The following is a 20,304-nucleotide window of genomic DNA, read 5'->3' as shown; positions in this document are numbered from 1 at the left end:
TGAAGGACCGATATTCCAAGCCCTGAACTCCAATTGAAGGGGTGGCAGCTGCCTATGCGTGGATTTTTTTAATGTGTGGTGGCCGTTGCACACGGGTTTGAAAGAACTAGGTCTTTATCCAGTGGCAAGGGTTAAGCAGGAAGACGGGAGACCTGCTCTGCTGCACGGACCTAGTGCGCACACATATCGCAGTGTGGGCTGGCCCGTGCTGCATCTGGGCCCTCGGCTCTTCTGGCCCTCTTACATTCATTTGCCGCACCTCCACCATGATCTCTCGCCGCTCCTCCGCCACAAACCTTCGCACCATCGCCACGATCTCTCACCGCTCCTCCACCACAAACATTCGCCGCATCTCCGCCACAATCTCTCGTTGCACCTCTGCCACCAATATAACTCTCCTGATAAGGCAACTAATTAAAAAAGACCCAATACCTTGTAATCAAAAATGAGAATGCAAATTCCTGGAAAAACTATTTAAAAAAAAATCTCACTCCAATTGTGCAAATAACCGATTTTTATCTTTTATACACTTAAGTGGGGGTATATATATAAATTATGTAAAATTAATCTCTTTGAAAATAAAACTTTTTAACTCACAGCTATAAACCAGCATGGAGCACCTTAAATAACTGAGTGTATACTTGCATAGAAACATAGAAAATAGGTGCAGTAGTAGGCCATTCGGCCTTTCGAGCCTGCACCACCATTCAATAAGATCATGGCTAATCATTCCCTCAGTACCCCTTTCCTGCTTTCTCTCCATATCCCTTGATCCCTTTAGCCATAAGGGCCATATATCTTGAATATATCTAACGAACTGGCATCAACAACTCTCTGCGATAGAGAATTCCACAGATTCACAATACATAGTGGCCCTAGAAATGGTGGATGCATTGGTGATCATTTTCCAGCAGTCTATCAACTCTAGATCAGTTCCTATGTACTGGAGGGTAGCTAATGTAACACCACTTTTTAAGAAAGGAGGGAGAGAGAAAATAGGGAATTATAGACTGGTTAGCCTGGAACATTAGTGGGAAAAATGTTGGAATCAATTATTAAAGATCAAATAGCAGCGTATTTGGATAGCAGTGACAGGATCAGTCCAAGTCAGCATGAATTTATGAAAGGGAAATCATGCTTGACAAATCTTCTAGAATTTTTTGAGGATGTAACTAGTAGAGTGTACAAGGGAGAACCAGTGGATATGGTGTATTTGGACTTTCAAGAGGCTTTTGACAAGGTCCCACACAAGAGATCGGTGTACAAAATTAAAGCACATGGTATTGGCGTTAATATACTGACATGGATAGAGAACTGGTTGGCAGACAGGAGGCAGAGAGTCGGGATAAACGGGTCCTTTTCAGAATGGCAGGCAGTGACTAGTGGGGTGCCGCAGGGCTCAGTGCTGGGACCCCAGCTCTTTACAATATACATCAATGATTTAGATGAAGGAATTGAGTGTAATATCTCCAAGTTTGCAGATGACACTAAGCTGGGTGGCGGTGTGAGCTGTGAGGAGGGCGCTAAGAGGCTGCAGGGTGACTTGGACAGGTTAGGTGAGTGGGAAAATGCATGGTAGATGCAGTATAATGTGGATAAATGTGAGGTTATCCACTTTGGTGGCAAAAACACGAAGGCAGAATATTATCTAGATGGTGTCATGCTACATCAGTCATTGAAAGTTGGCATGCAGGCACAGCAGGCGGTGAAGAAGTCAAATGGCATGTTGGCCTTCATAGCTAGGGGATTTGAGTATAGAAGCAGGGAGGTCTTATTGCAGTTGTATAGGGCCTTGGTGTGGCCTCACCTGGAATATTGTGTTCAGTTTTGGTCTCCAAATCTGAGGAATGACATTCTTGCTATTGAGGGAATGCAGCGAAGGTTCACCAGACTGATTCCCGGGATGGCAGGACTGACATATGAGGAGAGACTGGATCGACTGTGCCAGTATGCACTGGAGGTTAGAAGGATGAGAGGGGATCTCATAGAAACGTATAAAATTCTGACGGGACTGGACAGGTTAGATGTAGGTAGAATGTTCCCGATGTTGGGGAAGTCCAGAACCAAGGGACACAGATTAAGGATAAGAAGTAAGCCATTTAAGACCAATATGAGGAGAAACTTCTTCACTCAAAGTTGTTAACCTGTGGAATTCTTTACCGCAGAGAGTTGTTGATGCCAGTTCGTTCGATATATTCAAGAGGGAGTTAGATATTGCCCTTACGCCTAAGGGGATCAAGGGGTATGGAGAGAAAGCAGGAAAGGGGTACTGAGGTGAATGATCAGCCATGATCTTATTGAATGGTGGTGCAGGCTCGAAGGGCCGAATGGCCTACTCCTGCACCTATTTTCTATGTTTCTATGTTTCTGAGTGAAGAAGTTTCTCCTCATCTCGGTCCTAAATGGCTTACCCCTTATCCTTAGACTGTGACCCCTGGTTCTGGACTTCCCCAACATCGGAAACATTCTTCTTGCATCTAACCTGACCAGTCCTGTCAGAATTTTATATGTTTCTATGAGATCCCCTCTCATTCTTTGCACTGGCACCTCCGCCACGATCATAACTCTCATGATAAGACACTTAATTTAAAAAAAAAGCAACACTACCTTGTAATCAAAATATGAGAATGCAAACTCCTGGAAAAACTATTTAAAAAAATATATCTCACTCCAACTGAATGAGTGGTAAACCAATGCATAGAATTGTAGAATGGATAGATAAGAAATAAAAACAGAAAATGCTGAAAATACTCAGGAGGGCAGGCAGCATCTGTGGAGAGAGAAACAGAGTTAACATTTCAGGTCGATGACCCTTCGTCAGAAAGTTCTGCCAAAGGGTCTCGACCTGAAACATTAACTCTCTTTCTCTCTCCACAGATGTTGCCTGACCTGCTGAGTGTTTCCAGCATTTTCTGTTTTTATTTCGGATTCCAGCATCCGCAGTATTTTGCTTTTGTGCTGCGTGAATGAATAGATAAGGATTTGCAAAGATGAGGATTGGGAAGAATTAAGCATTGTGTTCAATAACTACAAAATTACACACTTAAAACTAAAATTGCATGGTTACAAAGGACTTCAGAGCAATCAGTTGCAAGCAATTTTGACCTTTAAAACTTGCATCTTTCAAGTCACATAGTATTAGCTAAATTATAGCCTGATCAGGCAGACACTCAAATAAAAGCAATCACATATGCATTTATTAAAGTAAATTATTTTCAGAGCAAGTCAGTCTTTGTCAAATGAATACTCCCTGCAGAGGCTGCTGAATAAAGCTTATTTATGGCAATCTATGCAGACAATTTAAACAGTGATAGTCAGCAGTGATTTTTTTTTTTGTTTTGCAGACAGATCAATGCTTATTGAATATTGGTACATAAGCATTCCACACTTAGATTCGAGCTGTGTAAATAATTGGCCAACATGTACACCCAATATGTGTATCAAACTGCGAATACTGAACGTAATTTGAAGGGTTTGAATGGCCAAAATTTTTCCCTATAAAAATGGGTTGATTTGGAGAGTGAGTGCAGTTGAAGTGTTAAAAATAGGATTTCCAACCTGATCCCGCATCCAACCCGCCCACTCCCGGTTTTAACAGAGGCGGGATGGGGGGTGGGCGGCGCAGGTGACCATCCCGTTGGCAGGGGCGGAACGTCAATTTAAATATTGGTGGGAAAATTCTAGTCGGAGGCTTCCTACGGACAAACACCTCCGACCAGAAAATGTTTTACAAAACTACCTGGTGGTCCGGGAGGTGCCGTCGATTCCGGTCGGAGGTTTTCATTCGATGCGCAGCGTACGGGGAGAGGACTTCCCTATAAATACGGAAATGCCGGAATCACGTGGGCCTGGCCCACCAATCACGCTGCAGTATTTATGAGATCCTGTTATTATCAATGAGTGTAACTCCCTAAAATAAACACAACATAATAAATAAAAAAAAGCACTTCAGATATTTAGAATTAATTGAAATTAAAGTTAATTCAATGTTTTCGATAAAAAAATAATTGGGGGAATTTTTCTTCATGTGTTTTAATAGGGTTTAAAATAAACTTACCTTAATGGACAGGGTTTTAATATAAAACGTATGATTAAATTTAATTTTTATATGTTTTAAAACACTTACGCTGGTAAAAGTAGCTGCTTTGAGAGTTTGAAGAACATTCGCTGGGCAGGAGTTGGCCAAATAGCCCAATCTCGCCTGCGCGAATGTCCTTCTCCCGGGGATGTGGGGGATCTGCATGGAGAAATCTTGACAGATCAGAAAAGCTGGTTTTCGGCGCATGCGCATTGCGTCCTAAAAACCGGCTTTTGTGAGGCCTCGCCGGGTCCGTGCGCGCTCCGTACACATCTGGCAATTTTAGGCCCATTATAATGAAGCCTCTTTTTCACCTCCATGTTGAATTTAACTGCACGTGGACGGGTTTCACACAATTTGTGAAACCCAGCAGTTGTATCAAGGTGGGGACTGCTGGATCCAGGGTCCCTAGCTAACCCACCCCGCAATCAGAGACACCCTCGCCCTAGAGGCCTCTGGTTGCCATCCCAGGCCTCCGATCCCCAACATGAGGCCTCCACCATCCCCGCCCTCCCCCTCCAGCTGCCCCACATCACTAATGATGCGGAGGCTGGCCACAATCCTCTGGTGGTTGTCCCCGATCCTCTCTCCTCACCTGCCGTTCTCCGGCCAACCCCCCAGTCGACCCCCCGAATCTCCAGCCCCCCAATCCTAAGCCGACTCAAATCACCGTTTCCCAGCCAACCACCCACCCTGCCCCTCCCCCGCACCATTCCTCTGACCCCCCATCCACGAGCCCCAACACCTGCTGATCCCTGACCACCAACCATGATCTTATTGAATGGCAGAGCAGGTTCGAGGGGCCAAATGGCCAACACTTTCTTCTATTTCTTATGTTCTTATGTTTAATTTTCATCCAAGTCTCAATGTGGCCAACATTGCCTCTTCTTGGTTGTTATAACAATCCGCTTTGATTAAATTATTGGCCCAGAAATTGCAGTCGGAAGCTTCCCGCGGGCGGATGCCTCCGATCGCACAATTTCCTACGAAATTACCCGGTGGTCGCGGAGGTTTGGAGACTTGCGGTCCTGGCCCTCGATGCGAAGGCCTTCGTCAGGTCACATGCATCCCAGGAGCGTTTGGAATTCGTACGTATCAATGGGATCACGTGAGTCGGCCCAACCTATCAGAGTAGAGGAATTCCCATTCACACTTCTGTCAGTTCCATGGAGCATAAGTATGAATAGGGATCCGCCAAAAACACAGAAACATTGAAAATAACTAACAGCAAAACATCCCATATTTCAAATTAATAGAATTAGAATGTAATTAATTATTTAAAACAAAAATGTAATTTTTTTTTAATGGGCCTAAAAATAAACTTACCTCATTTAACAGGATTTTAAATGTTTGAATTATTTGGAAAAAATGTATTCTTCTGCATATTAAAAACCTTACATTGTTAAAAGCAGTCGTAAGAATTTGAAGGACATTTGTTGGGCAAGAGTTGAGCACATAGCCCAACTCTCCGCCCGCGGAGGCCCTTTAATTTCAGATGTGGTGGATCTGCCAAAATAATTTTTCACAGATTGCAAGTGCCGAGTTAAGGTGCACGGCTGCTTCGCATAACTAAACCCAGAACGTGTGGTGACCTCCAACGCACTTCCTACGCGCTGGTGGGGAGCGTGGTTTCAGGCCCAACATATTCAGTGCACAGAATGTTGCAGTCATTTCTTTCAGGTTGATCGTTAATTAAAATCAAAGTTTAAATATTCCTTCTCAATTTGCACTCGCTGAAGAGCTTCCAGTCTGATAACTAGTTCTGTCACAAGGTGTATCCAGAAAATAAACAAGCAAATCAGCTCTCAATTAAGGCTGGGTCAGTAAAGTTATGAACAAGTAAACAAATTCATCTGAAGACATGCTCCCCTCCCTCCATTCAGGCTTTGTTTTCTAATATAGATGACGAAAATTGCTGAGGACAAGGTTAATATGCCGTTCTGTTAGAGATATGTTTCTCAGCTTATTGCAGTTACTTTGCAAGATGATTTGAAAAGCCTTGACATTAGTACTATACCACACTATGGGCCCAACTTTGCCCAGGAGTTGCTCCGTTTCTTTTGGAGTAACTTGATTTTTCTGGAGTATCTTTAATGTTCCCATTCTGCACATTTAATTTGTGCCAGTGTAAGTGAGTTAGTTAGGATTTCTTTTAGTTTTTTTTTTCCCAAAAGGAGACGTTACCAGCCACCTATGCCTGTTTGGCCATTTAAGCCAGTTTGGACATCTAATAGTTGTTCCAAACTAACTTGGACCAGCGTATGTGGCCACTTGCGGAGAGTGAAGAAATCAGCGCAGGTAGCCAGAGTTAGGCGGGGGCAAGGGAAGCAGAGAGGACCTTGCAAAGCACTAAACACCTTCACAACAACTAATACAGATCTTGCACTGCAACTTTTGCATAATTTACACATTCCACTATATAAAGCTTATTAAAATATGTACTTTTTAATAACATTTATATCAGAAGAAAACCATTTATAAATCAAATATTTTGCTAGCAGGGCTATATTAATGCAAGTTGTTATCTTCTATTATCACAACATCATGAGCTAGTGATCGTGGGTGGTGCAATGATAAGAGTAATACAACTGGCCTTGTTGTCATCGGGTTAGGGAGCAGAAATTCAATCGGGGTTCCAGCACCTGGTCGCTATCCATTGAGCCTGCTGGAACTGTTCAATGCGTAGAGATCAGGTGAAAAGTGGAACAGGCTCCGATTGTCAAGGCTCGGGCTTACACATGAATGAACGATGGTCACTTGCACAAGGTACCTGAGGGTACCCATGCAGTTACTCCCAATAAGGCACCCATGGGTGCTGATGGAATGTTCCCAACAGGGTATCTACGGGCATCCATGCAGTTGTTCACTAAGAATTGGTGGGATTTAATTTTTTTTTACCTAAGTCATGATTACTACCAAAACAAAAGCCACGGCCAGATATCTGCTGGTACTGAGAGACCAAACTTAAGGAAAGTTTCTCTGGTCATTCTCACCTCTTAACAGCCAGTTGTAATGCTATTGTCAGAGACATTTTCAAATTCATTTAAAGAAGCTCTCCTCCTCCCCCCCACCGCCCCGCACCCCCACCAATCAAAACTCTTCCCCCCCAATCAAAAGTCTCCCCGCACCAACCTGTTTCTTGTAGCCCTCAGCACGGGAAGGCAGTGGCCTTCATTGTACATTAATGATTTAGACGAGGGGATTAAATGTAGTATCTCCAAATTTGCGGATGACACTAAGTTGGGTGGCAGTGTGAGCTGCGAGGAGGATGCTATGAGGCTGCAGAGTGACTTGGATAGGTTAGGTGAGTGGGCAAATGCATGGCAGATGAAGTATAATGTGGATAAATGTGAGGTTATCCACTTTGGTGGTAAAAACAGAGAGACAGACTATTATCTGAATATCTTAGAAAAAGGAGAGGTGCAACGAGACCTGGGTGTCATGGTACATCAGTCATTGAAGGTTTGCATGCAGGTACAGCAGGCGGTTAAGAAAGCAAATGGCATGTTGGCCTTCATAGCGAGAGGATTTGAGTACAGGGGCAGGGAGGTGTTGCTACAGTTGTACAGGGCCTTGGTGAGGCCACACCTGGAGTATTGTGTACAGTTTTGGTCTCCTAACTTGAGGAAGGACATTCTTGTTATTGAGGGAGTGCAGCGAAGATTCAACAGACTGATTCCCAGGATGGTGGGACTGACCTATCAAGAAAGATTGGATCAACTGGGCTTGTATTCACTGGAGTTCAGAAGAATGAGAGGGGACCTCATCGAAATGTTTAAAATTCTGACAGGTTTAGACTGGTTAGATGCAGGAAGAATGTTCCCAATGTTGGGGAAGTCCAGAACCAGGGGTCACAGTCTAAGGATAAGAGCTAAGCCATTTAGGACCGAGATGAGGAGAAACCTCTTCACCCAGAGAGTGGTGAACCTGTGGAATTCTCTACCACAAAAAGTAGTTGAGGCCAATTCACTAAATATATTCAAAAGGGAGTTAGAGGAAGTCCTTACTACTCGGGGGATCAAGGGGTATGGCGAGAAAGCAGGAAGGGGGTACTGAAGTTGCATGTTCAGCTATGAACTCATTGAATGGCGGTGCAGGCTAGAAGGGCTGAATGGCCTACTCCTGCACCTATTTTCTATGTTTCTATGTTTTCTATGTTTCAGTGGATATTTTATAACATGGTTTTATATCATTCTACTGCTTTCAAAATGGCCATTGACAGAACCAGATTTCCTCAAATTGGAATAAAAACTCCTGTTCAATATCAAATCCCAAAGGTTCTTACAAAAAAAAATAACATTGGTTTTTGTCAGTTTATCTTCAATACTTGACAGCAATCTAATCACCAGAAGATTTACAATATGGATATATGGTTTGGAGGAATAGTGTTGCTTCAGCACTTTTTTCCACAACTTTTTGTGGTGTCCATCAGTGATTTAGATTTGACGTAGGGGGTATGATTAAGAAGTTTGCAGATACTAAAATCGGCTGTGTGGTTGACAATGAAGAAGAGAGCTGTAGACTGCAGGAAGATATCCATGGTCAGATGGGCAGGACAGTGGCAAATGGGATTAGGCTGGATAGCTCTTTGTTAGCCATCACGGACACGATGGGCCAAAATGGCCTCCTTCCGTGCTATGAATTTCTATGATTGTATGAACTTTGGAACCCTAAAAAGAAGAATTACATCAATATATTGCATGTAAAATACATTATTGATTTCTGGTAATCTAATAAATTGCATCTCCTCTCACTCCAGAGTACACTATGGGAGTAGTGCACTTAGTTGAAAATATTTTTTTCACTGGCCAGTATTTCATACTCAAATACTGAATTATACACCAGTGAAGGACAGCATTATTTTCCTGGCTGTGTTGCCATGTCATTTTTAGCAGTGACAATGACCATACATACACATTGGCTGGAACTTTCACAGATCCTGCGAGTTTGCGGGTGGGTTGGCAGTTAAAAGAGCTGAAATTTAAACCGCGTCAGGAACCCGCCTTCATCCTACCGATTTCCGCATTTAACTGGGACGCGGTTCGAAGCATGCCACAGACCCGCTTTTGATAGGCGGGTAACCTCATGGAAGTTTACAGACCCTTTAGAAGCATTTTAATATGAGGTTTCAGCTTTTAATGTTTGTGTACAGGATTCACGGACCTCATGAAGCTCGCCTGTGAAGGCAAGGGGAGAGCTTGGTGACAATTGTGCGAGTTCATTAAGGGACAGCTGGAAAAAGCACATAAATATACATACCTTGCACCTGCTTCTGTGCCTAAGGAAATGTCCATTTCCAGCATAGATTCTGCAGGCTTTCCACTCTCTATCCACTCTTACCTCATTGGAAGAGCTCTCTCACTATTGACAGAATGCTTTTGTCATCTCTATTTCACCTGCCATCTATTCCATCAATATGGATGCCCTTTATACTGTCTCACCTTGGTCCTCAGATCCTACTGCGATCAGCCCCAACACTAGCAGCACCAGGCACACCAGCAACACCAATCTTCTCTGCAATCACCTGATGCTGCATAGTACACAGGGCATCAGCACCCAACCACATTGCTGCCGGGACACCAGGTATAGATTCACCATGGCCACAGTTATTTCACTTGAAGCTGTAACCCTGACTGCCACATGATGTGCCAGGTTGGCATCACCCCACACCAACATCAAAGCAACCCGACAATGTCCAAGCCATTCCTTTCACATCCATCATCATTGGGGGAGGGGGTGGGATGGGAGGGCGGCATACCGTTATATCTCACCATTCAGTACAACTCACTAAGCTGCTTCCAAAGGTGCACACAAATCTGTCCAAGAATGCAAAGTGTTGAAAATAAAGGCTTCAATGTTTGACATTGGGCTGCTAAATGCCACCGACTTCGGCCGCAACGGACCTGTTGAGGTAAGGAAAATCTCGGCCCATATTTTGATTAGGCACTTTACAGCCTTCTGGACTCAACATCGAGTTCAACAATTTCAGTCCATAACCTCTGCCCCCATTTTTTCACATGACAGCCATTGATGATTCTGCCATTCCCATTTCATTATCATCATAGGCGGTCCCTCGAATCGAGAATTACTTGCTTCCACGCCAAAAAAGGATGAGTTCACAGATGTTTCAATGACGGGCCTAATATTCCAGGTCCAGACCTATATCCTGAAGGGTGGAAGTTGCCTGTGCGTGGATTTTTTTAATCTGGGGTTGCCGTTGCACACTAACCACCACACGGGCTTGATAGAGCGAGGTCTTGGTCCAGTGGCAAGGACTAACCAAGACAACTGGAGACCAGTCTGCTGCACAGACCTAGTGCGGACACAACCGCAGTATGGGCTGGCCCGTGCTGCCCCTGGTCTGGTCCTGTATAATGAGACAGGAATAATAAACGATCTCCAAGTAAAAGATCCTCTTGGAATGAGTGATCACAGTATGGTTGAATTTGTAATACAGATTAAGGGTGAGGAAGTAGTGTCTCAAACGAGCATACTATGCTTAAACAAAGGGGACTACAGTGGGATGAGGGCAGAGTTGGCTAAAGTAGACTGCGAACACAGACTAAACGGTGGCACAATTGAGGAACAGTGGGGGACTTTTAAGGAGCTCTTTCATAGTGCTGAACAAAAATATATTCCAGTGAGAAAGAAGAGTGGTAAGAGGAGGGATAACCAGCCGTGGATAACCAAGGAAATAAAGGAGAGTATCAAATTAAAAACCAATGCGTATAAGGTGGCCAAGATTAGTGGGAAACGAGAAGATTGGGAAAATTTTAAACGACAGCAAAGAATGACGAAGAAAGCAATAAAGAAAGGAAAGATAGATTACGAAAGTAAACTTGCGCAAAACATAAAAACAGATAGTAAAAGCTTTTACCGATATATAAAACGGAAAAGAGTGACTAAAGTAAATGTTGGCCCCTTAGAAGATGAAAAGGGGGATTTAATAATGAGAAATGTGGAAATGGCTGAGACCTTAAATTATTATTTTGCTTCCGTCTTCATAGTGGAAGATACAAAAACCATGCCAAAAATTGCTGGTCACGGGAATGTGGGAAGGGAGGACCTTGAGATAATCATTATCACTAGTGGGGTAGTGCTGGACAGGCTAAAGGGACTCAAGGTAGACAAGTCCCCTGGTCCTGATGAAATGCATCCCAGGGTATTAAAAGAGATGGCGGAAATTATAGCAGATGCATTCGTTATAATCTACCAAAATTCTCTGGATTCTGGGGAGGTACCAGCGGATTGGAAAGCAGCTAATGTAATGCATCTGTTTAAAAAAGTGGGCAGACAAAAGGCAGGTAATTATTGGCCGGTGAGTTTAACATCTGTAGTGGGGAAAATGCTTGAAGCTATCATTAAGGACGAAATAGCGGGACATCGAGATAGGAATAGTGCAATCAAGCAGACGCAACATGGATTCATGAAGGGGAAATCATGTTTAACTAACTTACTGGAATTCTTTGAGGATATAATGAGCATGGTGGATAGAGGTGTACTGATGGATGTGGTGTATTTAGAATTCCAAAAGGCATTCGATAAGGTGCCACACAAAAGGTTACTGCAGAAGATAAAGGTACGCGGAGTCAGAGGAAATGTATTAGCATGGATAGAGAATTGGCTGCCTAACAGAAAGCAGAGAGTCGGGATAAATGGGACCTTTTCGGGTTGGAAATCGGTGGTTAGTGGTGTGCCACAGGGATCGGTGCTGGGACCACAAGTGTTTACAATATACATAGATGACCTGGAAGAGGGGACAGAGTGTAGTGTAACAAAATTTGCAGGTGACACAAAGATTAGTGGGAAAGCAGGTTGTGTAGAGGACACAGAGAGGCTGCAAAGAGATAGGTTAAGTGAATGGGCTAAGGTTTAGCAGATGGAATACAATGTCGGAAAATGTGAGGTCATCCACCTTGGAAAAAAAACAGTAAAAGGGAATATTATTTGAATAGGGAGAAATTACAACATGCTGAGGTGCAGAGGGACCTGGGGGTCCTTGTGCATGAATCCCAAAAAGTTAGCTTGCAGGTGCAGCAGGTAATCAGGAAGGCGAATGGAATGTTGGCCTTCATTGCGAGAGGGATGGAGTACAAAAGCAGGGAGGTCCTGCTACAACTGTACAGGGTATTGGTGAGGCCGCACCTGGAGTACTGCGTGCAGTTTTGGTCACCTTACTTAAGGAAGGATATACTAGCTTTGGAGGGGGTACAGAGACGATTCACTAGGCTGATACCGGAGATGAGGGGGTTACCTTATAATGATAGATTGAGTAGACTGGGTCTTTACTCGTTGGAGTTCAGAAGGATGAGGGATGATCTTATAGAAACTTTTAAAATAATGAAAGGGGTAGACAAGATAGAGGCAGAGAGGTTGTTTCCACTGGTCGTGGAGACTAGAACTAGGGGGCACAGCCTCAAAATACGGGGGAGCCAATTTAAAACCGAGTTGAGAAGGAATTTCTTCTCCCAGAGGGTTGTGAATCTGTGGAATTCTCTGCCCAATGAAGCAGTTGAGGCTAGCTCATTGAATGTATTCAAATCACAGATAGATAGATTTTTAACCAATAAGGGAATTAAGGGTTATGGGGAGCGGGCGGGTAAGTGGAGCTGAGTCCACGGCTAGATCAGCCATGATCTTGTTGAATGGCGGAGCAGGCTCGAGGGGCTAGATGGCCTACTCCTGTTCCTAATTCTTATGTTCTTATGTTCTTATGTAACACTGCTTACTGTATACACCTAAGAAATGCACACATTGACCACAGGGGATGAACTTGTGGGAGACACTCCTCACCTGGTCATCCAGGTATATAAAGGGAGGTCCCACGCAGGGTCATCACTTCTTGGTCCTGTGCATAAAGGTTCGGGTCACAGAGTGACCTTGTCTGCAGAATGTGCCTTGTGTGAATTTATAGTAGTGTGTAAGGACATTACAAACAAAAAGCCAGAATTTTAGCTGAATAGCGGCAGATTAGGAAAAGGGGAGGTACAACGAGACCTGGGTGTCATGGTACATCAGTCATTGGAAGTTAGCAAGCAGGTACAGCAGGCGGTGAAGAAGGCAAACGGTATGTTGGCCTTCATAGCTTGGGGATTTGAGTATAGGAGTAGGGAGATCTTACTGCAATTGTACAGGTCCTTAGTGAGGCCTCACCTGGAATATTTTGTTCAGCTTTGGTCTCCTAATCTCAGGAAGGATGTTCTTGCTATTGAGGGAGTGCAGCGAAGGTTCACCAGACTGATTCCCGGGATGGCAGGACTGACATATGAGGAGAGACTGGATCGACTGGGCCTGTATTCACTGGAGTTTTAAAAGATGAGAAGGGATCTCATAGAAACGTATAAAATTCTGACGGGACTGGACAGGTTAGATGCAGGAAGAATGTCCCCAATGTTGGGTTGAGATGAGGCAAAACTTCTTCACTCAGAGAGTTGTTAATCTGTGGAATTCCCTACCGCAGAGAGTTGTTGATGCCAGTTGATTGGATATATTCAAGAGGGAGTTAGATATGGCCATTGCGGTTAAAGGGATCAAGGGGTATGGAGAGAGAGAGCAGGAAAGGGGTACTGAGGTGAATGATCAACCATGATCTTATTGAATGCTGGTGCACGCTCGAAGGGCCGAATGGCCTACTCCTGCACCTATTTTCGATGTTTCTATGTTTCTATGTCTCATCACTGTGACCTTGATGGTATTCTGTAGAGGGGTTAAGAACGTATGAAAAGTCATTGTAAGATGTGCTGTTTAACAGTTGATACAGTTCAGACTCATGGAACAGACAACTCAAGACATGGAGATCTCGTTTCCCCTTTTACGGGGTAACCTTTATTTAAAAATCAACAAGCAATTATAACAAGCATCCAATTGTACCAGTGCACAATAATCCCAGATTATTCATAAACATGTATAAATCTATCCCATTTACTGTAAGCTCAAGCGATCATAAGCAAAAACCCAAACTCACACCAGCGAGTGGTTGATTCAACAGTAATTAGATCTGGCTCTTTAATTGGCAACTGACTAGGTTGCTCTCCCTACTGTACAGCAGCGAGTGTTTTTCAAACAGGTCAATTATAACTAAAAACTTGGCAACTGGCCCACAGCGAGCTTGTCCCAATCTATACCAATAATGGTGAAATAATTGGTCTTTAGTTCCCGCGTTATCAAAAGTTCATTAAATCATCCGCAGGCTCCAAGGCCAGTAACTTCACTTGCCTGAAGATGTTCGATAGTCCAATGTCCTTCCTGTTTTCACAGAATTTCCAAGGGCTCTTGTCTATGCAAAGTTCAGCAAAAGGTCTCTTGGCTTCTCAAGGCATGCTGGTTAAATCTTTGGTCAGGTTTTGCAAGTTTGGTCAATTTTTACAGATTTTACAGCAAATGATATGGTAAAAGAGAAAGATATATTCTTACAGTCAAGGATAAGAAACTGGCATCCAAATCATTGAAGTTTATCCTACTACTACCCTAACTCTACCATTAAAGTGTCCTGCTACATTTCAAATGCCCTTAATGGGTTTCATTCCAACATTCTGCCTTGCAAATTATTGTTGACATTTATTACCCTTTGAGGAAGGATGTTCTTCCTTATATCTGTCTTAAGTTTACTTTTCTGTCATTTAAAATTGAAGTCCTCTCATGGCTAACTTTAAAGTAACTGGATTTTCCTTTTATATGTTAATATTACATTTAATATTTCATGTATGTCAGTGAAATCCCACTAATTGCCTTCTTTCTAAAGTACATTTAGTTTCTCTAAGCTTTGTTGATTTCCTTAACACTGGTCTTGTAGTTCTTCTCTGTACCCTCTCCAATGTGCGTATATATTTTTTTCTGGGGTTCTGGCCAGAACTGAATAGAAAAACTCCATGAGGTCTGGCACATGCATTGTAAAATGTTAGCATAAACTCTATAACGTTGCAGCCAGGCTATATATCTCAGCATTCTATTCTCAGCATTTAAATTAATTTGCTACATTGTCTAGAAGTTGAAAGTGATGGGTTTGCTCCCAGATTACTTTATAACTCTCTCCATGCCAATTAAATTCAATTCAACTTTTAGTAATGGCCCCTTTTTCAACCAATCTGCAATACTTTCGATGTATCAGTATTCAATTTAATTTACCATATGCCTATCCAATTGCTTAGCCAATGTAAATCTTCTGTGGCTCTTTTGTTCCATTTTCATTCTCAACTAATTTCCTATTCGCGTATTATCATCAACCTTGACAAATTACGTTTGGTTTTCCTAGTTAGGCCACTAATGTAGATTAGAAACACCAGGGATCCAAGTACTGACACCTGAAGAATTCCACTCCATGTTTACCCACTGTGTGACATTGCACCTCTGATGAATACGAGTGTTTCATATAGTTAACCAGCTTCTTATTTGCTTCTATGTTCTACCCTAGATTCCTGGGTTTTAGGTTTAATTGAATGCCTTTCATCTGAACCATATAATAGGGAGTTCAACTCTTTGGTTTCTGTATAATGTCCTCGAAGAAGCCAAGTAAGTTTGTCATACAGAATTTTCTCTTTCTAAACCTATACTGTTTCTAATTATGTTATTACAGTATGTTGACTCTGTGAGCTTGCCTCAGAGTAATTTCTGATATTCCATAATTTCCCCTAATTTAGGGGATCAACAGGTTGGACAAGAGGGAAAACTATCAAAGATAGAGTGGGCTTGATGAGCTGATTAACTTTTCTCTCATGATTTTCTTATGTTATGTTGTTATTGATGCTCGGCTGATGTATAGGAATTGCCTCGGTTGTTATCCCTCTTTACATATTGGCATTATATCAGGATGATACCGGAGATGAGAAAATATAGTTATGAGGAAACCATTATTTTTAATTGTGGAGTGTTTTGATAGGGGAAAAAGAGAAAGTCTATTTTCACTGGGGAGTTGCGATGAGATGTTCTCAATATAAAGTGTCACAAAGAGAGTAAGGATGGAGTTTAGAATAAACTTCATTACTCAGAGAGTTGTTAAAGCGTGGAATACTTTGCCACGGGGAGTAGTTGAGGCAGAAACTATTGCACCTTTTAAAGGAAGATTAGACAAACATTTGAAGTAGAGGAAGATACAGGGTTATGAGGAGAGTCCAGATGGCCGCACCTATGGGAATAATTTAAGCAGGGCAGTGGAAGTTTTTTTGGATTATTCTAGCAAAGTGCAAAGAGCCAGCACAGAGATGATGGGCTCAATGGCCCCATTCCTGCTGCAACCTTTGATGGCTTTCTGCATCTCAATTATTTTATTAATTTACTGGAAAGATGAATCTCGTGCTTAATATAAATTGCTGTGCTCATCTCTTGAGACTTTTTTGCACGTTTAATAATGGCCGCTGTAATATATATATATTTATATATATATAGCTCCACCCAGTGGACTACTGTGGTAATGCAGCCATTGCTGTTTACAATAATGAGAGAACAGGTCACCTAACAGGTTCCTGAAGTTATCAGCCATCTTCGAGCCTGTCTATTTGTGAGGTTGTACAGAAGATATCACATTGGGGATGAAGGATAGGATTTCTAGACAACCTAGCTGAAATTTTTGTTGGTGGATTATTCAGCCAACTGACAGAGAGACTTTGAGAGCTTCTTTATTTTGATTAGCAGCTTAAAAAATCCAAGGTAAATTACAAGCATACTTGATTGAACTGCCAGAGTCCAGATGGCCGCGCCTATGGGAATAATAGGGCACTTGGGTAAGTTTCAACGCAACCATAAGGCTTTCAGAGCGTATGTGGCGTGGCTAGAAATACTATTCGCGGTGAAAAACATCATCAAAGTCCCCGATGATGAAAACCGTAACCGAGTGGTGCTGGAAAAATAAGGATACTTTCTTAACTGAAGCAGGGCCCAAGGTGTATGAAATCATGAACAATTTGCTTATGCCTGTCAAGGCAAAGGACACATCATTTAAGCAGGTTCTACAACACTACAGTTCTGAGCCACCGGAAATTGCTGAAAGTTATCGTTTCGGAATACGAGATCAATTAATTGACAAAAGTATCAGTGAGTACATTGTAGCATTAAAGAAGCTATTTATTCACTGTCATTTCAGAAACTTTCAGGACCGAGTATTGCGTGACCGCTTTGCTTGTGGGATGAAAAATGATGCGATCAGAAGAAAGTTATTGGCAACTCCTAACTTGACTTTTGATTTAACTTGTCAGACAGCTGTCAATGGACATGTCCGACCAATATTCCCGAGAATTTCGAAACATTTCCAGTCGTCGGACAACTGAGGTGAAACGCCTGCAGGTTAAAAGTAAAAGGCAGCTGGGCCCCAAGGTCTCAGCAACTGTCAAAGGTAACAGAACATTGAAGTCATGCTGTCAGTGCCTGGGGCAACACATTGTTCAAAGTTGTCCATATATGAAGGCAGAGTGTTTCCTCTGGATGAAAACTGGGCATCTTGCGAAGGCATGCTGACTGAACAGTAAATCAACTTTCAAGGCTATAAATAGAAATCCCCAGAGACGACATAGCATGAAAGAAAAGCAACAGGATGACGAGATACCCGTCATCAGGAGCATGAGGGTATCCAACAGCGATTCGAAAAGTATCATCATCCAAGTAGATGTTGCAGGAACCAAGATACCCATGGAAATCGACATCGCTGCATTTTTAAGCGTAATATCGAAATCGCTATATCTCCACAAATTGCGTGATTTCCCATTGGAGAAATCCAAGATAGAGCTGCAAGGCTACTCGGGAGACAACATTTCTGTGGTGGGTCGTATCACCGTAGCAGTGAAATACAAGGATCAATTTCAGAGCTTGCCTTTCTTAGTGATGGCACGAGACACACCTGCCTTACGAGGAAGAAATTGGTTGGGATCACTGAAGCTGGATTGGATTGACATTTTTCATGTTGAAACAAAATTTGCATCGAAAGATGATGTCATCGAGAAGTATCTGAAGGTGTTCAGCGAAACAGGCAGTCTGATCCAAGGCTTCAAGGCAAGTGTCAGGGTACAGAAGGAGGCTCAACCAGTTTACTGCAAGTCACGTCCTGTACCATATGCACTCAAGGAGAAAGTTGAGCAAGAATTCAAAAGACTAGAGACTGAGAACATTATCTCTAAGATAGATCTATGTAATTGGGCTACACCCATTGTTGTACCTAAGTCCGATGGTAAGGTTGTGTGGTGATTATAAAGTGACTGTAAACCAAGTTCAAGAGGATAATCTCCACAATACATTGCCAAATGTAGAAGATTTGTTCACAATGCTGACAGGTGGTAGGATATTCTCAAAGTTAGATCTCACGAATGCCTACTTACATCTTGAACTCAATGAGAAGTCCAAGTCATGCATGACTATAAATACTCATCTAGCACTATATCAAATGAATAGGCTATTATTTGGAGTGTCTTCTGCCCCCGCCATATTTCAAGGGGTGATGAACCAGATTTTGCAAGGCATTGAAGCGGTAGTATGTTATTTAGATGACATACTAATTTCAGCATCAAACAGGCAAATTCATAATAACATATTGAATGAAATGCTCAAATGGCTGGAGAAGCACAGAGTACGAGTGACTGCTTGCAAGTGTGAGTTATTTCAAAATTCAGTGGGGCACTTAGGGCACAGAGTGGACAAAGATGGTTTACTTCCAACCAAGGGAAAGCTAGATGCAATTAGAAATGCACACACTCCCAAGAATTGAACTTCGATCATTTTTGGGTTTTTGAACTATTATGGGAAGTTCCTCCCAAATTTGGCTACAGTATTACATCCATTGAATGAGCTGTTGAAAAAAACAGGTCCATTGGAAGTGGTCAGAAGAATGCGATGCAGTATTCAAGTAGTGTAAAAGCCAATTGGTAGAGAGCACCACCTTAGTTCACAATGACATATCTAAGGAGAGCAAGCTAGCATGTGATGCCTCTCTGTATGGAGTTGGGGTAGTGATCTCTCATGTGTTATGTAGTGGGGAGGAGAGGCCAATTGCTTTTGCTTCACACACTCTCAGTGCCAGTGAATGTAATTACGCACAAATCAAAATGGAAGCTTTAGCATTAATTTTTGGAGTCAAGAAGTTCCACAAATACTTGTATGGTCATAAGTTTACCATCATTGTGGACCATAAGCTCCTAACAGCAAGCCTCCATCCAAAGTCCCCAGTTCCAACATTAGCTGCAGCCCGAATGCAGAGGTGGGCTTTGATTTTGTCAGCATACACATATGATATTGAATACAGATGATCAGCTGATCACAGTAATGCTGATACTATGTCTAGATTGCCTTCCCCCTCACAAGTTACACCCAATAGGGAAGAAGTGTTCTATTTTTTTATACATTGATGAACTGCTTGTCACAGCTGAAGATATTGGTCGAGCAACCAAACGTGACCCAGTGATGTCAAAGGTATATGATTACATCGCAAATGGCTGGCCAAACCAGGTAACAGACAAAGATATTCATCCATTCTTCATTTGTAGCAATGAATTATCAGTCAATAAAGATTGTATCAGGAGGGGTGCAAGAGTGGTTATATCAAATAAATTCAGGTCCAAATTATTAGGATGTCTTCATGATCAGCACCTGGGAATGTAATTGATGAAGAATTTTGCACGCAGTTACTTATGGTGGCCAGGTTTAGATAAATACATTGGGGCTGAAATTCATCTACATACCATCCACTACCACCCACTAACTGCCCCAAAACACAAATTTTGTCAAAAAACAGGTACATATCGTCAACCTACCACCCGGCGGAAATTTCATCAGTGAAATACTGCCAGGCGGTATGCACACCACCCACCCATGCAGACCGCCGACATACCTCCCAAAAGTGCAAAATTCATGACCTACCGCCGGAACTGTCACGTATCTCACATTACTGTATATAACTATCTTACCATGCTATACATGACTGTAACTGGATATGACCTGTAACAATAAGCATACCTTACCACCAGGGGTGCACTTGCAGGAGACACTCCATACCTGTCCCACTGAGGTATATAAAGGGAGGTCTCAGGCAAGTGCAGCACTGGAGAGCTGGAATTAAAGGTGCAGGTCCTGAGTGACCTTGACTTCAGCATGTGTCTCATGTAAGTCAGTACATTACAGTCAGGACTTAACAGGAACTGCATACCATCCTGGAGAAGGTGCTTTTAAGTGGACAGTATGTACACAGAGCTGACAGGTTTGTTTGATATTACACAGATCTTTATAGTTCTCCTCAGTTTGATGTATTTTTA

Source organism: Pristiophorus japonicus, chromosome 10 (assembly GCF_044704955.1).
Source record: "Pristiophorus japonicus isolate sPriJap1 chromosome 10, sPriJap1.hap1, whole genome shotgun sequence".
NCBI lineage: Eukaryota > Metazoa > Chordata > Chondrichthyes > Pristiophoridae > Pristiophorus > Pristiophorus japonicus.
This window is presented reverse-complemented; position numbering follows the sequence as displayed.